The sequence below is a fragment of the Caretta caretta genome, chromosome 11 (assembly GCF_965140235.1).
Source record: "Caretta caretta isolate rCarCar2 chromosome 11, rCarCar1.hap1, whole genome shotgun sequence".
Lineage (NCBI taxonomy): Eukaryota > Metazoa > Chordata > Testudines > Cheloniidae > Caretta > Caretta caretta.
Window position 1 is genome coordinate 32,041,413 of NC_134216.1, and position 26,998 is coordinate 32,068,410.

General features: G+C 40.6%; 1 protein-coding gene across 6 annotated transcripts in view; it reads left to right on the forward strand.

Annotated features, from left to right (window-relative positions):
• The window catches only part of PKP4 (plakophilin 4), a 256,739-nt gene that overhangs the window by 30,636 nt on the left and 199,105 nt on the right, over positions 1 to 26,998 (forward strand). The window contains exon 1 of one of the 6 annotated variants that reach the window (XM_075117856.1): positions 16,567 to 16,584. The exons of the other annotated variants lie outside the window; for them this stretch is intronic. The gene's annotated coding sequence lies outside the window, so the exon portion shown is untranslated. Of the gene's footprint in view, positions 1 to 16,566; positions 16,585 to 26,998 lie in introns of those variants that run through there. 6 annotated transcript variants of the gene reach the window in all.

Sequence of the window (26,998 nt, forward strand, 5' to 3'; positions counted from 1 at the left end):
TAGATCAAGAGCACATTTAATATGCTGTCAATATGCAGCTCCACTTATTGAGTAGGCTGCAACATCCTGCACTAGGTTCAACTTCTGAATGGTCTCAATATGAAGCCTCATGTAGAGTTCATTAAAGTAATCTAATCTTGAGGTGACAAAAGCATTGATAATTTTGGCAAGGTCCATATCAGAGAGAATAGGTGGCCACTCTTTTCACTAAGTGCAGATGGAAACAAAATGCTCTTGGCCATAGTCACCATTTGGATCCCTAGCCTGGTCTCTAGCACCTTCAGATTGTGCACCTGTTTTGTACAATTGGTGGTCTCACTCAGGGAAGAGTGCTGATACATAGTTTCTGGCTGCTTCCTGAAGCCCATCAATATTATCACTCAGCCAGCTAGCCTTTGTCCAAGCCTCAAATGTTTATAAATGGAGTTTTGTTCTGTTTCTCAGGCCTAATATCTATGATGGAGATACAGAGCTGGGTGTCATCTATATACTCAGTACTTCACAATCCTTGTCTCCTTGTTAACCTGCCTACTCAGTAGCTGTCATTTACTTTGAAAATGAGATGGCAATATAGTCTCCTATAGCATCCTTTAAGGAAGACATCTCAGGACAGAAGAACAATTCCACACAACTGCCTATTGGGTTTTCTCAGAAAAATTCAAGCACCTCCACTGTTGTTTGCAAAGGAGGCAACAAAAATTCACTGTCAACCATGTCAAAAGACTTTTTTTGTCTTCATGTATATCCCTAGGAGCAGGTAAAAGATTTTAAGTCCAGAAGTCACTATTGTCATCATCTAGCTCGACTTCTTGCATTTCACCATTTGATTCCTGTATCAAGCCGTAGCTTGTGTTTGGGTGAGATCTTTTAGGCAACTAATCAATTAATACAAACAGTGTAGTTGCTACCCATTATCTAGGGCTATAACCAGATTGCCCAGAATGAAGAAAATGCCAAAATTGCCTGGCCACAACCATCCCAATGAATTTCCCCAAAATGCGTGATTGGTAACTAAATTATCACTAGGAAGTGTTTTGTTCCTTGCGCATTTAGATTCTCTGAGAGCCACTGGAATCCTTGCCTCCATTTTCTCTCTCATCCTGTAAGAAAAATATTGACCATCTCAGCCAACAATAGTGGACCAAGTACTTCCATGCTGGCCTTTACCAGCAAAGGAAGAATGAGTCCAATTTGCAGTCTGAAGCTGTTGCAACACTTCTATAGTAGTGAGTGGCACTGGCTGAAATGCAGAGGAGATGCAGTGTTTGTCTCCTCAAAACAGTGTTTTGTTTTCCATACCACTAGAAAGCTCAGTCCAAATCAGAGTAATTTAGTCTGCAAAAATATCAGGAAAATTCTTTAAGTCAAAAAAAGCTTGACTCTATAAGTAGGTGAAGGTATGTCAGATTCACTAAACTGACAACTACTCAAAATAGTTCAGCTGTGCAGAAGCTAGAGCAAAAGCAAAGAAATCTTTTTGCTTCCTGCATGACCACAGCACACAATTTCTTAAAAAAAAAAAAAAAAATTATCTGCCAAGTCTGACCAATTCCAATACAGATAGAAGACTTCAGCCAGTGGTGTTCTGTTTGTTCTCCCCTCTTGCTTCATCTGGCACATGTCTTCTATAAACCATGGTGAACTATGCGTAAGAAGTTGGTAAAGAGGAAGTTTAGGGGTCACTGTAGCAAATAGTGGAGGGTAATGGCCTTTGTGAGTGCATGGGGAAATCTACTCTGTCCACATACACGAAACCTATCTTATCCATATCCTAAGACTGTCGCACCAGATGGACTCATTAAATTGGACCTAGCATTGGGGCAAGAGATACCTGAAGTCAGTTTCAAAAATTATAGCAGCACTCCCAGTCCTCATTTTGTGTATAGAACTGTATTTCTTACTAGAGACAGCTGTGCCAACAATGGTCCTCCCAGGTCTCTTCATGCAAAGTGTGAAACCTTATCCTTCATTAAAGGGAAGAGCTGGATCCTGTTTATAAACATCCTATGTTCCTGAAAACTATTACTGGAAAAAACCCAGGGGAACTGAAATTAGGCAACTTGGCCTGATTTACACTTATGCATCAATAAATGTATGATGTTTTCTTCTTGCCCTTCCTTCCCTTGTCCACCAACACAGGAAATAAGGTACCAAAGGTCTTGCTGCTGATATCCTTCCTGAGTCACCCATATTCCCAACATACAGTAGCATTGTTCAACTTCCTTGGCCGCCATAAGGTGGTGATAGAAGGGACACAGCTCATGGCAGCTTGGTGACCAAATAAAGAACAGTTTAGTGTAGGCTGCAAAGTTCATCAGAAACAGTTGACATCCAATCACTCCCCCAGAGATCATAGACTGGCATCTAGTCGACCTCCTGCACATCATGGGCCATAAAACCTTAACCACCGAGTCCTGTAATTGCTCCATAACCTCTATCTGAGTTACTGAAGTCCTCAACTCTTGATTTGAAGATTTTAACACATTTTGTGAGTCAGTATGGTGGGTAACACTAAAGGTGATCTGCAAAAGAAAAATAGTTGTGCTTTTTGCTCCATTATTTGTATACAGAGGGGAACCTGAAAAGATTTAAAGATTAGGACTATCAGATGTAGTTGTCTTTTTTTCTTTGCTTGCTATTGCTTTGGAAAACCAGAGAAAAGGAGTTGAGAGCATTCTCAGATCTCAATTAAAAGACTGAGGCTTCCGGATTTCTAACAAAGATTTTTACCCCCAACTGTTTTTGTCAACTGTCTGAGTAAAATAGGCTTTAATAAAATGCAAAGTTTAAATAGCTGAATAAAATGCCATGTAATAAAAGTGCCCATAAAAAATCCACAAAATTACTACCTTATCTTTCAGTTTCCGCCTTAAAGCGCCCCTATAGTATGATGCCTATGAAGTATTACTAGCTGAAATGGCTAGACAGGTGGTGAGCCACAGACCTCTGTTTAATATACAATAACCTGCTTTACCCCTACTTTCTCTCCTTTTTGGATTCTTATATATCTGTTACGCCTTGTTGTAAGATAGAGCGTTTTGGGGAAGAGTCTGTCTGTCCCTAATATATGTCTGTACAGCACTTGGCTGCGCTGATGCTTGATTGGTGCCCTCTAAGCATTATAGTAATATAAATAAAAATCTATTCTCTCTTAGTTGCTTGAGTTTTCCTTCTTTGATAATTGTAATGTCCTAAGCTATTAGTTTTCCAGTCAGCCAGAGTAACTGAGTAACAAGGTACTGAAGGGACGCTATGAACTTGAAATCATGCTTCCATCTTTTGAAAATTCGAAGTTATAGGTATCTCCTAACAGGATGCTAACTGAAAAAAAAAATAGAGAATTTTTCTCTTAGTTTAGTTCATGTATTTGGCAGAGCTGGGTTTCTTCCCTGAGCTCTTCAAGAGGGTGTTCACCAGTAACAATAGCACCATCGCTGAACTGGGGACGAATAGGCAACAAGATGCAGTGAGGTTTGTGCAGCTAGAGGGAAGAGGGTACCTGAGCTTATTTGGTTGATTGATCTCTGCCTAGATAGAAGGCAAGAGGGCTGAAAATTATTTTTAAAGGAATTTAAAAATATTTGAAGAGATCAATATCTGAATGTTTTTTACTCAATCTCAAATTGAATTGACAGTCACTCTAATGTTTTTAATACAAAAAAGCAGCAAAAAAACCTTGGAAGTGTTGCTATAGAGAAATAAAGGGCACAACTCAGTTTTTTTTTCCTTTGCAGGTCACATTTTAAACAAAAGTGTGAAATAAAGAAGTAATTAGAGACGATATCTACACAGAGGCTATGTAGTTACTAGGATTCCACTGTATTTCTGACAGTCAGAAAAACTAAGGTGGAGTTATATTACTTTCTGGGCAAGATATGTTTGAGGCAGGCCTTTGAGGCACAGCTTCTCCTTCGCCCTGCCCATATTAGGCATGTTGAAACAATATTTGCTCTGTCATTTGTATCCTTACCTGACGAGTTGTACAAGAACTTAACTGGCAAAGAACTGCATTAATCGGGTATTATCACATTAAATTCTCTATGGTACCCTTTGTTCTATGCCTTTACAGCAATGGGTCTTTCAAATAATTTCTTTTCTGTGTGCTTGACATTTACATTTCTAATACAATTATAGCTATGTTAAAAACTATACATAAATACATTTATGTCAACAGAAGGTGCATCTGTTTCAAGTCCAGTGATAAAATGTCCTATTCATGGCTTTTATTGAAATGTCAAAAATACTATGAGACTACGTTTATAATAGGTTACTGAGAAGCCTTGTGTATAATCATTCCCCATCTTATCTACCTCTCAAATTGTGAATTGAAAACATAATATGGCAAGCCTTAAATAAACGGCTTTATAATGTATTGTTTCCATCATTTACTTTTTTTATTATTTGAAACCCTGTAAACTGTGTTTTAAATAACTTGTGATTAGGCTTTCAGTGGCTAATTTTTGAATGTGTGCCAAAAAATTCAATGTGCTTACTGTTTACTATTCTTCTTAATGCCATAGATGTGCAAGGCAATTTTCAGACATTGAAGAAAATATAGTTAAACCCTGGTGAGATGGCAATCTAAATTTGACAGTAAAAGGGTGAAGGAAGGAGAGTCAGGTGTTGCAACATGAAAGTCAAGATATTTGAGGGTTTTTTGGTTGGCACAAGTTCTGGATATTTGTATTAAACTTCTCTGTTGCACTCTCCCTTCACTAAATTATTGTTTGCCTCAGGCTATATCCAGGCTTTGAATGTATGCTTGTAGTAATTAATGACTTGGTATATATTTGAAGCTCGAACATTACTTTTTTAATAGATATCAATTGATGAAACAAGGTGCCACACGTACTCCTTTTCTTTTTGCTGATACAGACTAACACGGCTGCTACTCTGAAACCTCTCTTTATACTGACCATACGAAGGAAACTTCCAGAGAATTATGTTTCTTCGTGTAAAATGGTAATATTAGTAAAATTATATAATATGACCGACATCTCAATTCAAACATTTCAGAATTTTAAAATATGTTGAATATATTTGGTCTTGGATTACAGTGGCAGCCGTTTCAATTACGAAGAGTTAAAGCTAACAGTGGTATAGATGTTTTCTTACTTGACACTTTTCTGTTGGGAATATTTTTATCCCAATGTTGCTGCAGTAGATATGCTAGAAAGAGTACATGAAAAGCTGAAACATAGATTGAAAGCTCAATCCATTCCAATACTGGCAACTAATGAGAATACTTCCAGAAAATGAGCACATTATCAAGTAGTGTAGCCCTTCCCAAGTTTCTTCAAATTGACCATTTTTTGGAGTGAGTGGGGGAAATGGTGATGGGATGGGATTGTAAAAATATCTAAAACTCTAGTAATGTTACCACTACTTCAAACAACCCCCTGGAACAATCTACTTATAAAAGCTGTCAAGTTTTCAGAAAACTCTATTAAACCTAGTTAACTCTATTAAGCCTGGAAACTCTATTAAGCCTAGTTCTTAATGTGTGACTTGTTGTTTTGTCAAATTGAAACAAAATTTTCCTTTCCTTTAAACTCCTGTTGTAACCTTACTTGTACTGTAGTAGTTGTGTGATAGCTGGTAGATAACATCAAAATTGCAGATAAAAATGCCAGTTACCCAGGGCATTCTTGTAAAAGATGAATTTAGCTGAAGCATAGATTTACTGAGATAAGCAAAGTATTTTTTAATAAAGACAAATATATCAAGACAAAATTAACATAAAAGCAGCAAGCAAGCAGAAATATTAAGATAAAACAGCGAAAGGAGAGCTAGGGAGCCACAATCAAAATTATTTTTTGCTATGGAAAGCAAAATATAAGAGTGGGGTTTGGTGTTTGGTTTTTTAACATTATTGTGCATTACTGTTGAAAAATAATCAAAAATTCAACACTGCAGATCTCAAATGACTATAGTTTAAACTGTTCTAAAACTAAATACAGTTGTGCTTTCTTCCAGAGGTAGAAAACAGAACAAAAGGGATCCTAATAGCCATTTAATTTCTAGGGCTGTTTAGGACTACAGACTGTACTAATCAACTTGATTTAACATTGTAGAGGAGCAAATGCTGAAATACACCTCTACCCCGATATAACACAAATTCGGATATAATGTGGTAAAGCAGCGCTCTGGGGGGCGGGGCTGCGCACTCCAGCAGATCAGCGTATCTGGCTCCGACACGCTGCTCTGAGCGGCGTGTTAAGGGTGCCGGGCTGAGGAGTTGGATGAGGGGCAGAGGGTCTCGCAGGGTGGTCAGGGAGCAGTGGGGGTTGGATGGTTCGGAGGTTCTGGGGGTGGGGCGGTCAGGGGACAGGGAACGGGGGCATTGGATACGGTGTGGGAGTCCTGGGGGTCCTGTCGGGGTGAGGGTGTGGATAGGGGGCAGGGTAGTCAGGGGACAGGGAGCAGGGGGATTGGGTAGGGGGTGGGGTCCTGGGGGTGATTAGGGACGGGGGGGGGTCTCTGGAGGGGGCGGTCAGGGGACAAGGAGCAGGGGGGCTTAGATAGAGGGTGGGGTCTTGAGGGGGTTGTTGGGGTGTGGTCTCTGGAGGGGGTAGTCAGGGGACAAGGAGCTGGGGCGGTTGGATGGGTCGGGAGTTCTGAGGGGTCAGACGGGGCGGGAAGTGACTATTAATAACGGAAATGCTTGAGGCCAAAACAAGTTCGATATAACACAGTTTCACCTATAACGGAATAAGATTTTTTTTTGGCTCCTGAGGACTGCATTATATCGGGGTAGAGGTATATAACTAGTAACCATAACATTTCATTTCTTTTTAGATAGTGACTAAATATGCTGAACTAATTTTTAGAAAATTTATCAGAGAAAGATTTCAACAATTTTTTAAAAACTATCTGTACTAGATAGTTTTGTATTCATAGTAATGGAATATTTTAGTACAAACATATGACATCTACAAACCAAGGTTAAATCTAGTAACTGAGGCTATAAATGGCTATGTTTGTTACTGTGTAATGTTTTTTGATATGTGACACAGTAACTTCAATGTTGCATCTGCACAAGTTTTTACTCTGTCTTCTATGTAGGTGAATTTCAGGAACACTGAGACCTGTTTTCTTCTGAACGGGAAGTAAGCTCCTTTTGTGTGTGTGTGTGTGCTTATCCTGTTTCCTGTTGCTTACTTTATACTGTACTCTAACATCCAGTCAGATACCAGAAATTATAAATTGTTTCCTTCTATAAAACAAGTTTCTTTTAACAGTTAACGAAGTCTTGTATAATGTTTATTTGGTGAACATAGCTGAATTATCATTCAAGTGAGCTTTAGAAAATGCATTCTTTTCAACAGTTGTCATGTATGATTGTATTTCCTGTGTTATTACATAAGTGTTTTCCTGGATTTGTATAATGAAGCAAGAGTAGGCTTATATATTATGAAAATGGAAACCTAAACCAGCAATTAATCTTTTATTTTTTAATAAAAGGTTAGTTCTTGTAAATCTTAAAATTTTGCAGTTTCTTAATAAAATGGAATATTTGAAAGGATTTAGTTAATTTGATTAGTGAACATTGTTTTAAAACCATCATTTTAGCTTTGTGAAAATCTGTATCAAAATACAGAGTAAAACATTTAGTTGATGGAAGTCTTAAGCTTTTTGTGTCGTTTGGTAGAACACGTCTGGTTATTAAAATTCATGTGTAATATGCTATAACTAGTTTCTAGGCATGTTTAAATAATTTAATATGCCCATTTAATTACACTTTTTTATATCTGTAATTATCGTGTCATTATGTCCACTACTTAAAAAGTGAATTTTATTTTAATTTCTAAGGTTTTCTTTCCCCACTTTGGAAAAACTCAGAAAATAGTATTGTTAGATATTGTTGATGTTGCCCAGGAAGATGGGAGAAAACATCTTTTTAATTTTGTCCTTTGTTTTTCTAAAAAGTTCTCTTAAATATATGCATTTAACAAAACCAGTAGCTCTGCAAAAATGGTGTAACCAGCTTTTCTAGGGAAGAGAATTGTATTACATTAACATTATTAAGTATAAATTTGATACTTGAGTGTTTGGCAAATAGGATGTTTGCTATGTGCCTTTGTACAACTCTTACCCTGTAATGATCCTTCTGGACTTAAAATTTATGAATGAAAATAACTTCCATAACTGGATTGGAAAAGAACTAAGAATTATATTTGACTACCATCTATATAAGGATCACAATATATAAAATAATACTGTATGCAGCAAATGGGTTTCATTCCCATGATAGTCTCTTTAGAGACTCTCATCCAGATTCTGGTGAAGTCACTCTTAGATGAGATGGGGTACATAGTGTGGAAATAAGTTAAACGGTCAGATTTTCAACTTGTATAAATAGCAGGGCTGTCAATCGGAAAAAAAAAATTAATCACCATTTAAAAAATCAATCCCGATTAATCTCACTGTTAAACAATAGAATACCAACTTGTAGTTATGAAATATTTTGGATGTTTTTCTACATTTTAATATATATATTGTGTTCTGTGTTGTAATTGAAATCAAAGTGTATATTATTTTTATGACAAATATTTGCACTGCAAAAATGGTAAAAGAAATAGTATTTTTCAATTCACCTTATACAAGTACACTTATACAAGTGTAATCTTTGTCGTGAAAGTGCAATTTACAAATGTAGATTTTGTTTATTTGTTACATATCTGCACTCAAAAACAAAACAATGTAAAACTTCAGAGTCCACAAGTCCACTCAGTCCTATTTCTTGTTCAGCCAATCACTCAGAAAAACAACTTTGTTTACATTTATAGGAGATAATGCTGCCCTCTTCTTATTTACAGTGTCACCAGAAAGTGACAACAGGTATTTGCATTACACTTTTGTAGCCAGCATTGCAAAGTATTTATGTGCCACATGTGCAAAACATTCGTATGCCCCTTCATGCTTCGGCCACCATTCCAGAGACATGCCTCCGTGCTTATGGTGCTCATTTAAAAAAAAAAATGTTTATTAAATTTGTGACTGAACTCCTTGGGGAGAATTGTATGTCCCCTGCTCTGTTTAACCCACATTCTGCCATATATTTCATGCTATAACAGTCTCGGATGATGATCCACCACATGTTTTTCCTTTTAGGAACACTCACTGCAGATTTCACAAAACGCAAAGAAGGTACCAATGTGAGATTTCTAAAGATAGTTACAGCACTTGACCCAAGGTTAAAGAATCTGACGTGTCTTCCAAAATATGAGAGGGATGAGGTGTAGATTGTGCTTTCAGAAGTCTTAAAAGAGCAACACTCCAATGCGGAAACTATAGAGCCCAAACCACCAAAAAAGAAAATCTACCTTCTGCTGGTGGCATCTGACTCAGATGATGAAAATGAACATGTGTCTGTCTGCACTGCTTTGGATTGTTATCGAGCAGAACGCATCATCTGCATGGATGCATGTCCCATGGAAAGGTGGTTGAAGTATGAAGGGGCATATGAATCTTTTGCGCATCTGGCACGTAAATATCTTGCAACGCCAGCTACAACAGTGCCATGAGAACGCCTGTTCTCACTTTCAGGTGACATTGTAAACAGAAAGTAGGCAACATTATCTCCTGCAAAAGTAAACAAACCTGTTTGGCTGAACAAGGAGGAGGACTGAGTGGACTTGCAGGCTCTTAAAATTTTACATTGTTTTATTTTTGAATGCAGTTTTGTTTTGTTTTTTTACATCATTCTACATTTGTAAGCTCAACTTTCATGATAAAGAGATTGCACTACAGTACTTGTATTAGGTGAATTGAAAAATACTATTTCTTTTGTTTTTTTACAGTGCAAATACTTGTAATTAAAAATATGAAGTGAGCACTGTACACCTTGTATTCTGTGTTGTAATTAAAATCAATATATTTGAAAATGTAGAAAACATCCAAAAATATTTAAACGGTATTCTATTATTGTTTAATAGTGCGATTAATTGCAATTTTTAATTTCTTGACAGCCCTAATAAATAGTCATTGCTCAGCTGAAATCAATAGACATTTTAAATCATGTGAGGATTTCACCCATAGAGATCTTGGTCCTCAAGTTACCAGACTGAACCAGGATATGTTTTAGAAGCAACTTATTAAAGTGAAGGATTTACATGTAGACGGTTATTTTCTAGATCTCTAGAAAATACTTGGAGTCTGGGGTCTCTCAGCATATTACATATAGCAGTACACTTCCTCTAAAGATCTTATCTGTCGGTAGTGTGAGAATCTGTCAGATGGGAATCCTTTGTGTTGGTTCCCTTGCAAATTTATATGGATGAAAGTAAGTAAGCCTTTTTCATAGCAGGCAAAAGTAAACTAGATGTTTCTAATACTGGAGGCAATAACTATTAATTAGAGGTCTGGATTACAAATTGGACCTCCAGGATTCTCTTCCTGTGTGATATTGGATAAATCTGTTAACCTCCCTTTACTCATATTTTAAAATAGGCATAATGCATTGCCTCACAGGGATGTTTAAAGGTTTAATTGGTTGATTATTTGTTAGTGTTCTCAGATCCTTGGATGCAAGAAGCTCTAAAAGTACAAAACATTTATCATTAAAATAAGATCTTTTAACTAATGTTTATCTGCTGTATGATTTAACCTTTGGGCTTGACCCAGAATGTCTTGATTAAGCTGTTTAATGTGAAGGAATGTTCCCCATAGTTCTAAATAACTGTAAATGTTCAGATGCTTTTAGTGTGTACTGTGCTCTATAACTATTTTAAAACTACTGAAATGTATCCTTGCTAGTTCTTTTATGTCTCTTAATTATTTCTGTGCTGCTGAACCCAATCAAGCTTAAATTAATTGAACTGCCACTATAATAATCCTGATGCATAAACCAAAATTATATTGGCTAGTGCTTCATATAAATTCAAACAATTAAAATTGTGTTCCAGTATGTGAAAAGTGGGAGAAAATATTGATTATTACAGTACTGCCAACCACAAGCATGTACAAATCATAAGTCACCCGCCAAAAATTACAAGATTGGCTTAAAAGCCATGAGATCTTTAAAATGTTGCATTCTTTTTACTTGTCTTCTGGCTCGTGAGTCTTTAAGGTACACTTGGGTCACGTTTTCACACTTTTCCTCGACCATCATGAGGGCTAAGAAATTACTTTCTTTAAAAAATCAGAGTTGAGATTCTCACATGCCTGCATCCGGTTGCGATGTCATTAAAAACATATCATATATATATATATAGTAAGACTTGTCATAAAATTGTGAGAGTTGGCAATGCTGATGTTTAAAAATTTTATTTAGAAGATTTTAAGCATGCTTTACACGCGCTGGAAAATGAGCTTTTTCGAGTGCTTGCTCATGTCAATTCCATTCTAGATGTGCACACACCTGCATGCGCAGCCATCAGATATTTTTGCCTTAGCGGTATCCGTACGGGCGGCTGTGGCACCCTCTTGAGTGTCGCACTCAAGGCTCTGCCTGCCCTACACCCTCTCAGTTCCTTCTTACTGCCCGTGGTGCTTAGCAAGGACTAGTGGTTTTCATCTCTTCTGACTTGGAGCCTTAGGGCCTTGTAAATAGTTTGTTTATAGTAGTTAGTGTTAAGTATTTATTAAGTGTTATTAGAAGTTAGAGTCCCCAGGCAAGGCATGCCCCAATCTCTGGAGTTTAAGCCCCGCTGGGACTGCAACAGGCCTGTGCCTGTTAGTGATCCCCATAGCAGCTGCCTGAAGTGCTTGGGGGAATCAGATATGAAGGACAAGTGTCACATTTGCAAAAATTTTAGACCCAGGACCCAGAAAGAGTGTGACATCCGTCTGAAGGCCCTCCTCTTGGAGGCTGCTCTCTGCCCAATTTCCGAGACTTCCCGGCCAGACTCTACCCCTAGTACCTTGGCCTCAGGGCGTAGTGCACTCCCGGCATTGTGTTCTACCTGGCACTGCTCTCCATTGCTGGCACCCAAAAAGGCGGCCAAGAAGCACAGCTTCCCTTCACCAGGCAAGAAAGGCCATGGGGTACAGGGCAAAGGACGCAGTTTGGGCCGCCCATGCATACCAGAGCCACATGAATTTGCCTCTCCAGTCAGGGCCCCTAGTGCCCAAGAGATCTGCCCCTGACTCCTGGGAATGGTAGGAGACCCAGACTTGGCAGGACCAACGCCTTCTCAGATTCTCCCAGTGCCTAGGGAGAAGAGGCCTCTACCAGCACCACCAGCACTGTGTGTGCCACAGGAAGTGGCAAGGGCTCCCTACAAGGGCAAGCCAGCTGTTAGGGCTCCCCAGAGAGCAGTTGAGCACTGCCAATCCCCAGAGCCGAGGGAGTGCTCCCTGACCCCACACCACAGATCTCCGGCTTCTCAGGCCCGGTCCTCTGCAGCTTGCCCAAGATCATTGGCACCGTGATCGCAGTCTCCGTCCTCACGACACAGGTCGCCTAGGGGGAAGCACCAGTCACCGTATCGCCAGCACTGTTCACCCACCCACCAGTCATCTTCTCGGCACGGATCCCTGTCCTCCACACCATGGGAATGATCTGTGTCACGGTACTGGTCCCCCCCCAGCTCTGGCTTTGGTCCTCCTATTCGAAGCACTGGTCTCCAGCACCGATGATTAGCCTACAGATGCGGGCATCAACAGCCCCACATTGGTCACTGGAAGGGGATTCCTCTGGCACAAAGAGAGAGCCCAGCCCCTCACTGAGGCATCACCAGTGTGATTGGGCACCTGAGGCTGCATCAACCTTTGTGATGCTTCCTTGGCAACATGGCCAGTGGCCAGTGCAGTGGCCCTATTGGAGTGCATGGACATGCCTGTGATGCTGATGCCCCCTTTGCACCATTCGTTAGCTGCTGCCTCGGAGCAACAATTCACAGTACCAGAAGCACTGGGCTTGGTGTGCAAAGCACACTCAGAGGTCAGGGTAGAGGAGTGAGTACCCACCCTGAAATCCCCTTTTCCCATAGGGAATGATGGCCCTGGGCCTCCCCGGTGGTAGAGTCGTCGTCCTCATCCCTAGACGAGGCAGTGGCAGAACCTCGAGGGCCAGCCTGCTGGATGATTTTATGGAGCACCAGTCCCTGCTTTGACAGGTGGCCTAGAACTTGGTCTTAGACGTAGAGAAGATGGCTGAGCAGGCAGACACCCTATTCAGTATGCTCTTGGCATCTACCCCTGCCCATGTTGCACTACCAGTGCATGATGGAGTTTTGAAAATTGCTAAGGCCCTCTGTCTAACCCCGTCCTCCATCCCTCCTCCAAGAGGGCTGAGAAAAAGTACTTCATCCCAGCCAAGGGGTTCAAGTACTTGTATACCCACCCCCCTCTAGGCTCGCTGGTCATCTCAGTGGCCAACAAAAAGGAAAAGCTGGGGCTCACGAGTTTGACCCCCAAAAATAAAGAGGCCAAGAGGCTGGGAGGCAAATTTATTCAACTGTCAGCCTTCAGTTCCGGGTGGTGAACCACCAGGCTCTCTTGGTAAGATACAAATTTAATTTATGGGACTCCTTCTGTAAGTTCAAGGAGGCCTTGCACCAGGACTTGGCCCAGGAGTTTGGCACCCTGGTGGAGGAGGGTACTGCAGCAGGTGCTCCCTTCAAATGGCGTGGGACACAGCTGACTCAGTGGCTAGAAAGGTCTCATTGGTGGTGATCAAGAGTTGAAGCTCTTGGCTTCAGACCGCTGGGCTGTCTCAAGAAATTCAGGCCTTAATTCAAGATCACTCATTTAATGGAAATGGTCTCTTCTCAGAGTAGACTGGTGCATGGCTGCATGGCCTAAAGGACAGTCAAGCCACCTTTGCTCCCTGGGTCTGCATACGCTGCAATTGGCAAGGAAGCAGTTCTGGGTGCCCGCCTCGTCAAGGGTCTGAGAGGAGAAGGGACAGAGACACTATCTTTAGTCGTCGCCGCCCTTCCTTCTCCCCTTCTTCCACGCAGCCCAGCCCAACAAAGCATCCCGGAGGCCAGAAGCGCTCATTTTGAAGGTATGCTAAGAACGATACCCCAGTCATCTCCCCAGATCCACCTTGTTCTTTCCTCGGCCATCTTCATCCCCCTGTTTGGCCTGGTTGCAGGTCACCTCGGACCACGGGGGGCTAGAGATAGTATCTCGTGGCTATACCCTGCAATTCTCGGCTGCCCCTCCCTCCTACTCCTTTCTTCCCCCTCCCTCTTCAGGGACACTTCTCACAAGCAACTCCTCGTCCAAGAGGTTAAGAACCTCCTGCACATGGAGATGGTAGAGGAGGTCCCTCAGGACATGAAAGGAAAAGGGTTCTACTCCTGCTATTTCCTAATCCCAAAAGCAAAAGGGGGCCTTTTTCCCATTATGGTCCTGTGATGCCTCAACAAGTCTCTCAAGCTGTTGAAGTTTCACATGGTCTCCCGGGCCTTCATTATCCCCTCCCTGGATCTGGGAGACTGGTACGCCGCACTCGACTTGAAAAACACTCATTTCCATATTCCAAGGTCAGACATTTCCTCTGTTTCATAGTGGGTAGACCCCATTTTAAAATCATGGCGCTGCCCTTTGGCCTCTCATCGGCCCCAAAGGTGTTCACAAAATGTATGGTGCCAGTGGCCACTTACCTGAGGCGTCAAGGTAAAAGACTGCCTGGGACAGTGGGTCTCAAGAGACTTTATGAACGCAAACCCACCCCCAGAAGGTGACCTGCCCGAAGCAGGAGCAGCTGAGTCCCGAGAAAGCGAGATGCAGAGAAAGTGACAGAGTGCAGCTGCAGGAACGGGTGTCGGCCTGGCAGAGCTAAACCCCAGATGCGGCCAGGGGGTGGCACTCCAGCAGTGAGTAAAGCACCCCGTGGCAAAAGGGGATACACTGTTTCTGTACAAATTTATTTAAGCAATTTTATATCTTAACTTTTTACTAAATGAAGATTCATTTTTTGCTTGTGATTTGTGTCAACCTCTATTTGGATGGAAATTCAATTAAAATGTTCAGAAATTACAATTTATTTTTTTATTCAATAAAACTACCTTAAATATGCTAGATACATAAGAAGATTACAACAGAAAAACTTCAAAACCAGACTCCAGCGAGAGACTGTTGAATTGGAATTCATTTGCAAATTGGATACAATTAATTTAGGCTTGAATAGAGACTAGGAGTGGCTAAGTCATTATGCAAGGTAACCTATTTCCCCTTGTTTCCCCCCCCCCCCCCCCCCCCCGCGTTCCTCAGATGTTCTTGTTAAACCCTGGATTTGTGCTGGAAATGGCCCACCTTGATTATCATACACACTGTAAGGAGAGTGATCACTTTAGATAAGCTATTACCAGCAGGAGAGTGGGTTGGAGGGAGAGAAAACCTTTTGTAGTGGTAAACACCCATTTTTTCACGGTTTGTATGTATAAAAGCATCTTCTGTATTTTCCACAGTATGCATCCGATGAAGTGAGCTGTAGCTCACGAAAGCTTATGCTCAAATAAATTGGTTAGTCTCTAAGGTGCCCAAGTACTCCTTTTCTTTTTAAGAAGATAAAAGTTTATCAAAACATATTTTGCATTTTAAATTAATAAATCCTTTAAAGAAAGGAAGTATTATCTGAAGTTAGTGAATTGAACTGATTATTTCTGATCAACATGTCCTTCAAGATATTAGAACTAATAAACCTTGTTTTTATTCATAGATTAGTAGAGGAAAACAAGCTGTCCTGCTTTTTCAGTTTCTAATTGATTTTTTTTTAGCTTTTGAATGAACTAATCATTGAATTGAGCTCTGCAAATAAGCTGTAATGAAGAAAATAATCTGTCTGCATCTGCAGAAGAGGTTATTGCTGTCAAAAGCTGGTTTAACACTTCAGGTTCCAGATGCTTAGCCTGTGACTTTCTTTAAAACTTGGCAGCAAACATGTACCATGTAACATTATTTTTTGCACTTAATTTAAATGACTTTAATTGATTATAATAAATTTAAGCCTCAACATAGGTTGTTCGTTTCAAACATAATTTTAAATAGATTTTTTTAAAATAAATGTGTATTTAATTCAAATAAAATATCTGACTTAAATTTAAAAAAAATCAATTATTAAAAAAAATCACAGGGATTGTTTTGTGTGGTTTTTCTTTAATCCACCATGAGCTGTTTTAGGGAGAGAAGATTTTATCTTTATAGAATTATAAACAGATCTGTACCAGTGTAGAAGAACCAACAGAGTAGGTACACTCATTGGTTATTGTGTGTGGGTTGGTGGGGTGGGGGAGGAGGAGGAGGGGAACAAAACCTTTCCTTTATGTCTAGACCCAAAATAATTAAACAAATATATGTAAAGGGAAAACTTTCCACCACCTAGGAGGGGAGAAATATTTGGGGATATGGCAGATGCTAAATATTTTCTACAAGGGTTCTAGCAGGTGCCCTTAGAAAAACAGTGCTCATTTGTGCAGATTCAGCACCCCCGTTTGGGTGTTTGTGCAGACTGCCATTTGGATTGTTTTGGTACCTGAGGCGTTTCACTGGAAAATGTAATCATTTTTTGATGGTATAACAGGTGCTAAGGTCAACATAGATAACGTTTTGATCTGGGGAAAAACAGTAGAAGAGCATGATCAGAGGCATCGGGAAGCTTTGGAAAGAGCCAGAGCTGCTGGGCTAAAGGTAAACAAATGAAAAATGTAAATACTGTGTAATGGAAATAACATATCTGTTATAGAAATAAACACAGTAAGGTGTACAGGTAGACCACAGCAAGGTTGAGATGCTTACCAGCATGACTGCCCTAACAGACAAAGAAGGGTGGAAGGGTACAAAGATTCCTTGGAATGGTGAACTTTGTGCCAAATCTAGCTGTCCAAGCCAGCAACCTGAGAGTGCTACCGTGCCAACATGTCCAATGGACATGAGATGCTAATCTTAATAAGGAGTTTGAGAAACTGAAATAGTTAGAGGCTCCAGTCCTAAGGTACTGTGACAAAGCTAAGTTTTCCACAGATGCTTCCAAGGAGGGTGAATTTGTGTGGGGGGGTGGAGGGTGAGAAAACCTGGATTTGTGCTGGAAATGGCCCACCTGTTGATCACTTTAGATAAGCTATTACCAGCAGGACAGTGGGGTGGGAGGAGGTATTGTTTCATATTCTCTGTGTGTATATAAAGTCTGCTGCAGTTTCCACGGTAAACATCTGATGAAGTGAGCTGTAGCTCACGAAAGCTCATGCTCAAATAAATTGGTTAGTCTCTAAGGTGCCACAAGTACTCCTTTTCTTTTTGCGAATACAGACTAACACGGCTGTTCCTCTGAAACCTGTCCAAGGAGGGTGTTAGTGCAGTTTTCTTACAATATTATGGTGAAATCTAGAGACCAGTGGCTTATGCATCAGTTTCTAACAAAAACTGAATGTCAGTATGCTCAAAAAGAGAAGGAATCTTTAGCCTTAGTTTATGGCTGTAAAAATTTTCATGTCTTTATTTATGGGAGGCCAATGTTAAACTGAAACTAACTACAAATGACTTAATGCCATTACCAAATGGGGCCTGGTAATTCCCCTGCCCCTAGAATAGCATTTTGGGTTTTTTTCAGTTACAAATGTATAATTTGCAATTTGAATACAAACCTGAGGGAGATGATGATGATTACAGATACTCTGTAGAGTGTTTGACAAAAATGCAGTGGAGTAAAGTCCACAGCTAGAATTGTATATATCAACTTGATTTAAAACTAAACTGTTGTTCCCGGTTCTCATAGGTTATATTCTCATTTCATTTATCTATTTATTCACTTTAATAATTGATGCCCTGCATGACCTCCACAGGTTCAGGGTTTTTTAAACCCCCTAGGTTTGCAACTAATGAACATTTGAATTGTTATGTATATGTTATTTCCATTTTGTGCATGTATTTGTGTGTATTTAAAATAAAAACAATAAAATACAATTTAAAATAAAATACTCTGTCCTATCTCAAATGAAATGTGGACAGTGTTTGTCAGAGCTATGGCTCAAAATGGGACCCTACAGAATGTAATCAAGACTGTTAGCAGGTGCCCAGCCCCATACTCCCATTCAAGGGGGAAGTCTCAGTCCTAGATGTGATTCTGTTTGAAGGCACCAAAATGGTGATCCCTAAGGTGCTACAGAAAAATATGTTAAGGATACATTTAGGTCATTTAGGAATTGAAAAATCTTAGAAGAGCTAGATACATTTTATACTGATCTCAAATGTAAAGTCACATTGAAGAGGCTGTCAAGATTTGTTGTATATTCCAAAAATATAGCCAAGTCAAGCATAACCATGTTAGTTGCACAGGAAAAAACGTCCCCCTTGAGCAAAGTACACTCAGATTTGCTTATTTTGATGAGAAAAAATGATGTACTTGTTCTAGACTATTACTCTCACTTTCTAGTTTTTACTAGAAGATACTACTGCTAAATAGATGATTGTACACATTGATTGTATTTTTGTTTGCTATGTCAGGTTTACCATGCCTATGTCTAACAAGGGGCCATAGTTTTAGTGGCCGAGAGTTCATGCCATTTGCAGTGACGTTTGGGTTTGGACATGTAACCCTTAGTCCCCATTATCATCGGTCCAATGGGTTGGTGGGAAACAGAATCAAAATAATAAAGTGCCTCCTGAAAAAGGCAGCAGAGTTTGACAAAACTGTTTTGCTGTAAATTCCCAACCACCTCTACTTACCGCCTCCTGACAACAGTTGTATTGATATCCTCAGGGGGTCCTCAAGTCCAAGCAATGGTGCATGATTAGCTGAACATTGTTAGTAAGTTGGTTATAAGTATTTATGTAAATGTTGATTGATTGTTGATGTTAAGTTGGGCTGGGAAAGGAAGATGTGGGGAACTGTACTTTCAGGGGCTTGGATATGCAGTTGACAGGCAGTTGGAACTGAGATAAGGAGCTTGATAGAGATCTGCTTCAGTCAATGTCTGAGTGATTACTGAATACTATAACACAGGGGTGGCCAACCTGTGGCTCCGGAGTCACATGCGTCTCTTCAGAAGTAAATATGCAGTTCCTGGTATAGGCACCGACTTCGGGGCTGGAGCTACAGGTGCCAACTTTCCAATGTGCCGGCAGGTGCTCACTGCTCAACGCCTGGCTCTGCCACAGGCCCTGCCCCACCCCGACTCCACCCCTTCCTGCCCCCTCTCTGGAGCCTGCTGTGCCCTCACTCCTCCCCCTCCTAGCCTTCTGTATGCCATGAAACAGCTGATCGGGAGGTGTGGGGAGGGAGGAGGAGGTGCTGTTCGGGGCTGCCGGTGCATGGGAGGCACTGGGAGTGGCTGGCGGCACTGGGAGCGGCGGGCGGGGGAGCTGATGTGGGGCTGCTGACTTATTACTGTGGCTTTTTGGCAATGTACATTGGTAGATTTAGGCTCCTTCTGAGGCTCTGGTTGGCCACCCCTGCTATAACAAGCGCACGTGAACTGTGGAATTACCTGAAATTTATCAAGAGAAGCCATTTTGTGGATTGTGAAGTAAAAGTTCTAAAGAGCAGATTATCTGTATCGTAATAGGGAAAACTACAGTATTACATACTAGTTCTTCTGAAACAAGTCTTCAGAACCTGCAAGGTATGTTTGTGTACAATCTGCAAGTTGTACAAATGTAACATAAACCTCTTATTAGCAAGCAAAAAAAAAAAAAAAGAAGTAAAATATCTCTTATGAGGCCACCTGTGGCGTGAAAATAGTCTTTGTGTAAATAGAATAAAAGGATTCTTCATTAGGGTGTTTAATGTTCAAGGGACAAATCAAAGTATCTTTCATAAAATGTGTATAGTGAAAGAGAAATTCAAGAAAAAGTCGAGGGTGTGCATTTTTGTTGTTGGAGGTGTCAGTCCTTTCTACCAGAAAGAATTGCCTCCTAAGATTTTTAACATTTTGCCAGACCTGAGATTCAATGTTAACCAGTACAGTACAAAGTTATTCTAGTCCCAGCTCCTTGTCCAAGATCAGCAGTCTGCAGATATCACTTCTGTTTTGGGGGATATTCAGGCTGTCTTGCAACCAGTTGGGTTAGTCTACAAATGAGTTATTTGAAGATGACAAGCCTTTCAGTTTTTCAGAAAACCTTTCCTTTAAATAGGAGCTGTGTCTTTTTCTGGAATAAGAAAAGCAAGACCAGCACACCTTTCATCAAAGGTTGAATCTTTAAAAGAAAAACTAAATAAATAACTATGTAATTATTTAATAGGTAAGAATTACTATGAGTATACTATCAAAAAAGTTTGTCAAGATCTCTGTAGAAATTGAGAGGAAAGAAATTCAAACCACAGGGATCTAAGGTTTGCTTGATTCCAGCTGTTTGGATGAGTTACTAGTACTGGCAGGCTGGAGCTCCCAGATAGACTGCTCTGGTCTGTTGCTGAGGGAAACCAGAGTTAGATGTGGTAAGGTGGCAGGCTTAACTAAGCCACTTTTGCACATGCAGTCAAGCAAGACAAAAATATACAAATTTAGAATCTTCCTGCTACTCTGACAATACAGTTAACAAATTTCAGTTACTTGGAAATCCAGTTACCTGGATTTGAGGGGTTTGTGAGAGGACTTCTACACGTCTAAATTCTTTCTAGTAGTGAACAGTCATTAATAAGCTATTTTCTTAGATTGGTAAGATTTTTTTGGAGCTGGGACTACCATTTTACTATACATCTTGCCAAGCCTAATGGGCCCTCAGCTTGTTTGAGATCTCATCTAGGCATTTCTTCAGTAGCAATAATTGGTGAACTGGATCTGCAGCAAAGGAGTCTGAAATGTCTCTGTATGGGTGTAATACAGCCTTTAGAACAGTGGTGGGCAACCTGCAGCCCATCAGGTTAATCCTCTGGCAGGCTGCGAGACAGTGTTTACATTGACCGTCCTCAGGCACAGCTGCCCGCAGCTCCCCATGGCCGCAGTTCGACGTTCCTGGCCGATGGAAGCTGCAGGAAGCTGCGATGGCTGCAGGGACGTGCTGGCCACCCTTCCCGCAGTTCCCATTGGCCAGGAACGGCAAACTGTGGCCACTGGGAGCTGCGGGCGGCCATGCCTGCGGATGGTCAATGTAAACACTGTCTTATGGCCCGCCAGCGGATTACCATGACAGGCTGCAGGTTGCCCACCACTGCTTTAGAATGTCTCCATTTGCTGTAAAAAGGACAGGTCTAATCTGTCAATGATATTCAGGCCACTGAAAACCTGTGCTTGAGAAAGATTTTCTTTTAGGATTCTAGGATAAATTTCAACTAGATCTGGATGTAATTCATATCTCATTCTCATAACTTCCTGTTTAGCTTCATTATTTCATTTTCCTCTGGAATGTCTTGGCCACTTTGTGAAAGATAATGCAAATAGAGTACTGGAATGCCATTTGTTTAGTAATGTATAATTTTCTTATCAATACATTGTTACGTGACATCTTGTTTCTCATCTGTTTGAAACTTCTTATCGTCTATTCTGAACTTGATTTTTTTTTTAATTATTTTAATATTTAGTCTTTGGGATTTTTTTTTTATTTTGACACTTCATACTTTGCCTAATCCTGCTATCTCATTACTGTGACGGTATGATTTTTTATTTTTTTATTTTTGTTCTGCATTTTGTATGCTGTTCTATTACTTTTTAAGTAGAAGACATCGATAAGACATACCTAGGTTGCAAAGTCAAGCACTTGAAAGTTAGAAAATGCCAAATTTAAGATTGGCTCATACAACCTTTGTTTTGACCTCTTTTGTCCAACGTTTACACTGCATGAGATGGATCTTGTGGAAAAACTAGTATGTGATCATGTAATTTAAAAACTGTAACATAATGTATAGGCACAAGGGGGCCGAATTAAGGTTGCATTGGCAACCATAAATTTGTCACTTCCTATTTTTCAAGTGGGGGTGGCTGGAGAGCCAATAATTCTGTTATAAAAAAAAAAAAAACTTAAGGTTGATTTCTTTTTTTTCCTTCTACATTGGAACAAAAACTAGACCTCTTGAAATTAGGTGGTTAGGGCACTTACCTGACTAACCACTAGACTGTGGAGTCAGTCTCTCTCTGGTCCAATGGATTCTTAATCATTTATACAAAGTGGAAAAGCTCCAGCACAGTGGGAAGGAGAGGGAGGGAGAGTGACTCTATATAGCCATGTGATTATGACACTCACTTGGGATGTTGGAGACACAGGTTCATGTTCCTGTTCTGCCTCACATGGAGCAGGGACTTGCACCTGTGCCTCCTACATCCCAGCTGAGTGCCTTAACCACTGGGCTATTGAGCAGGTGTACAGGGAGTGTGTCTCTCATTTTGTCCAGAAATTCCATCCTGGGCCTGCAATACCGTCCCAACAAAAGCTTTGTTCTATAAAAGATTTGTCTTGATGAAATGGCATTTTCCAGTAAAAATAATTGTCAAAAAATTCCTGACCAGCTCTACTTTACAAGTGCTTGACTTTGTACGTATAATGTTATTTAGATTGCAGATTTCCCTAACCCTTTTAAAGGAAAAAGGCAAAAACAAATGCTATTTGTTACAACCCCCTCTGTCATGCATCACCAGGGTTTAAACCTTGAATCTTCAGCATTGCAGCACAGACTGCCATCACTTGAGCTACAGGAGCTAAATTAGGTGACAGCAGAAAAAAGCTGTTATCTAAAAGTGGGAGAGGTGGGCCTTTGGAACCATGTGTCAGGTTTTGTCGTGACTGGATAGAAATTCCAGTCTGGCTTTTCTCTCCTTAATCCGAGAACTGGAGGATTCCTGCCCAGTGTGGTGTCTTGAGGTGGGGAGGAGGTAGGCTACTGGGGATGTGTGTGTTTCCAGAGGTGTATTTGTGGGGCGTCTGGCCTGGCTCTTTCACCTTTTTAGAAAGTTCATTTTCAGTTATTTTGGCAGATTGCCAACATTTTCATAAGGCATGCAAGAAACAGAAAGGATTTCTTTTTTCAAGAATTTATCTCAGCCAGACTTTAATGTAATTTCATGGGGCACATGAAAGGTACATCTCAAGCCCTAGGACCTTGTTCCTGTTGAATGTCAAAGGCCTCCTACAGACTTAGGTGTTAAAGATTCTCAAAAAAGTTGTAAGAATATTCTGTAATGGAAAATGTTGGGCAACCTAAATAGAGGCGTCACTATCAGCTCCGCCTACAGTAAGTACAACATCAGAGTTTGAAAATGACGAAGAGTTAATCTTTAACTTTGGTTGCAAAAAAAAAACCAAAAAAACAAGTTGATCAACTTAAAGATGCCCTTTAAAGGAGAAGAGGATATAGTGATGCAGAAAAAGAAAGTGTGGTGAAGAGCAGAGTGAGAAAAGGAAATGCATAGCTAAGTGAAACAATTGGCCAGATCAGTTGGGTAGGGCATGTCTGCACATAAAACTTCCTGCGGGTTTTGTGTACCCATGTTAAGTGACCTACAACAAATTTTGCATGAATAGAGTATATGCACCATGCTTTTATCCTGCAACTAAGGTAGTTATGCCTCATATCATTGCTACCACACAACACAACGATGTTTTGAAAAAAAGCACTCAGCATTCTGGTCAGACCTTATGGTGCATTTCTCCACTTGTGTGCTGTATGCATTCTGAGATCTATTCTATTCTATTCTGCTGCCACATTGTGGGATACCTACAGGAAAGCAGCTTCCTTGAAGATCTGTGCCAAGCTCGCGTCAGAGTTGCAACAGCAGACCACCTACATGAGAACTCCCCTTAGTGTGCAGACATGCATGACTGTTGCTGTCTAGAAGCTTGCCACACCTGATGCTACTGGTTAGTAGCTAAACATTTTGGGGTTGGTAAATCAAGTGTCAGAGCTGTTGTGGAGGTGTGCGGTGCTAGCAATAAGGTGATTTTCCCCTCTACTCCGGTGATTCTTCCCTTCCCCGTGACCCCAAATCTTAAGGCTGGGAAATGCATAGAAGGTTATTAACGGATTTGCAGGCTTGGGGTTCACCAATTATATTGGGTCATTGATTGGACACTTGCTTATTCTTTAACCACGCACCCCACCAGGCCTCAGAATTCATCAGTAGAAAAGGGTGTTTTTCTAATATTAATGTGAAGTGGTCTAGAAAGGTCCGTAACACCAGGATCTTCAAAAACTCTGGACTGTCTTTTGCAATGCAAAAAGGAATTTTGCTCCTGTGGTCTTTATGAATAGTGTTTAAATTATATGCTGAGTACTTGCAGAATTACTGTGATGGTGTATCTGGAAGACTGAAAAGTAGATGCAGGATCCTGATGTGGAGACTTAGAAACGTTGTTGTCGTCTTATGATAGCTGCTTGCTGTGTTTTGCTCAGCCTTTGAGAGCCAGGGAAAGAGCCTTGCAAATGGATGACAGCAGGAGATGAGTCAATTTGGTGAAAACTTTCAACAGCCATATTAGAGGCTTCTGCAAAATGATACAAAGACAGGGACACAGTGAGGAATGCATTGTACCCATACTTCAAGTCTAGGTGCCACTTTCAAAAGTACATACGCTCTTTGCGTAAGAAATTTATCAGCATTACTGAATGTGTCTTGTGTACATGTATTAAATACAATGACTGAATCATGATGTGTGTGCTGTAACATTTATTTTTGAGGTTTTAGTGCACTTTGTGGGAATTTTGATAGCGCTTGTAATCTTGTGTGTGTGTTATTTGTTTTTGGTACATGTGGTTGTTGTGATCATGATGCTGTACTTTTCAATGAATTGTGCAAGATTTGGAACCATGAGTGTAAGCACATTTTCACTACTTCATTAACCAGGAATACACCAAGATGAACACTGTGAGCTTTAAAAAAATTATAAAAAATTCATAAAGCTGTGCAAAAGTAGGTTTCAAGGCCACGTATTCCAAGATGGTTGTTTGCCTCCCATCATCCCTAGCAGCTGTGTCTGTGAGGTGCTAACCATTTCCTTTATCAGTCTCTCTCTCTCTCCTTCTCTCCCCTCACCCCCCCCCCCCCATCTGGTGGTATGGAGAAAAAGAACAAGTTATTGTTTGAATTGTAGTCTCCATGCCAAAACTCCATTTCTTTTGGTTCTTCCCAGTCTTGAGTGAGCTTGAAGATGGTAAGACGTTTACAATATTTTCTTCCTTTTTAGGAACCCCCAGCCCTGTGGTGTGAGGTGGATAGCAGGGAAGAGTTTGGTCTGCAAACTTGGGGAATGGAGTACTAAATTCTAGATGGGCTGTGAGTTACTGGGGAGAAGGTGGTAGCTAACTAAAGAGGGGGCGGCAGCAGCAGGCTAGTAATTGCATGTGAACTTCCGTACTCTGTCCGTACTTTGGAGGATGTTAACCTGAGCCGTGTCCCCAAAAGACAGAGTACTCTGTTCAAAAATTCATTGAGCAAACTGGGAAGATATGCTGTGATGCTGTTTGCTTGGATGGTTCCTCCCAGAACTGGTGCAGGAGTGGACAGGAACCACAAGGTACTTGGGTAGTGCCGAGAGAGCTGCTTTGCTGTGCAGTCTCGTTGCCAAGTTAGAGCACTATTTGTGCCTTTTCTCATATTTAACCCCATGGATAAGCATAAAGTACACAGCAAAATAAACAACATTCTTCAGTAACTCAAAGCGTGGCCAAATTCTTTAAAATATCGTTCTTTTAGGAAATATCTGTGCAGCATGATTTGGCGATTCAACTTATAATGACTCATGTTTGTTCAAAGCTAAGTGCATTAATGACACTGAGAGCCAGAAACATGAATTTTTTTGCTTTTTCTTTTCTGAATTTACTGCTAGAGTAAAAGTCCATTTCTTCAAATAGTTTCCCATCTGGTGCTGCCATTATGTTAGAGGGAAGAGGGTGTTAACCATGCAGATGAGAGACGAATAAGCACCATGCTGGGGAATGTGGTGGGGAGAGCAGTACACAGCAAACTGAAGTGGTCTTTCTGTGTTTGCATATTTATAGAAATAAAGGTGTGGAGAGTTTGTACAGTCTCTGCCGCAGCCATCATTTTGAGTAGTGGGTGGGTGTCGGAGTGGTGTTAAAAGCCTACGAGAGAGAGAGAGAGAAGGAAGTTAGCCCAATATGGGCTATGAATTCTACAGCAGCTGGAATTGCAAAAGACAGAACCTGGCTGGGTGCCACCATTTAGACAGAGATGTGATACTGATCAGGATGACACCCGGGACAGTGGGGGGCACACAGGTAAACAGACATGATCACTCAGCTAGCCAGTTAAAGCAGTATGGGATGCCAATAGGAGGACTTGGCCAAGGGGCAACTATTCATTTTGGGATGGGTATGCATCCACATCTACTTTGCTGAAGGTAATCTCATCCCACATCTCAGCAACCCACTTTCAAAGTGGGTTTAATAATGCATATTAAAAAACCAGATGATTCATAACAAAAAAATTGTCTGTGGTCACAAGGCACTTTAATATGAAATAGCTCAAGTTGACCTGCAACAAATTTCAAGTGTAAGCAAGCCCAAAAAAGAGCAGTTGATCAAACTGGTAACACGGTATTCAAATAGGTTGAATCTAACAAACAATCAGTTGCTCAAGAATAAATGGGAAGGAGGAAGAAATACGAACAACTTGTTGGACCCTGTCTTGTATTAATTCTCTTTTCGTGAGGTTGTCTGGTGCTACAGAAATTGGCACCAGTTAAGAAAGTACTTTTTCTCCAAGTGGGAGAGCTTTGTCTAGTGAATTGCCATAAGAAATCACAAATGACAAAGGGAGACTGACAAAAATTAACCTTTTTTTCTCTCTATTTTATGGGTTGTTGAAAGTTACTCCTGCTGGTGATTTTACAAATTTTGCAAGCTTCCCTTCACTAGAGATGCAGATTTGGAACAGCAGAAAGCTGAGTTACATTAATATTAATTATACAATACATGGTCTGAGATATAGTCAGCATGCTGCTAATACCCAAGTCTGTATTATCTTTGTGCTGGTGAGTCAGTCTGCATGATCTCATTTTTTGGTCAACGCTTGCAGATGGTGAGATGGTTAGTCTTTGTTCGATAGGACTGCAGAATTAAATATCTTGTGGGGAAGAGGAATCACTAAACAATGTTTCTGTTCTGTGGTGGCTTTATTTAATTGAAGACTGCCATAGCCACAAGTATAAAAGG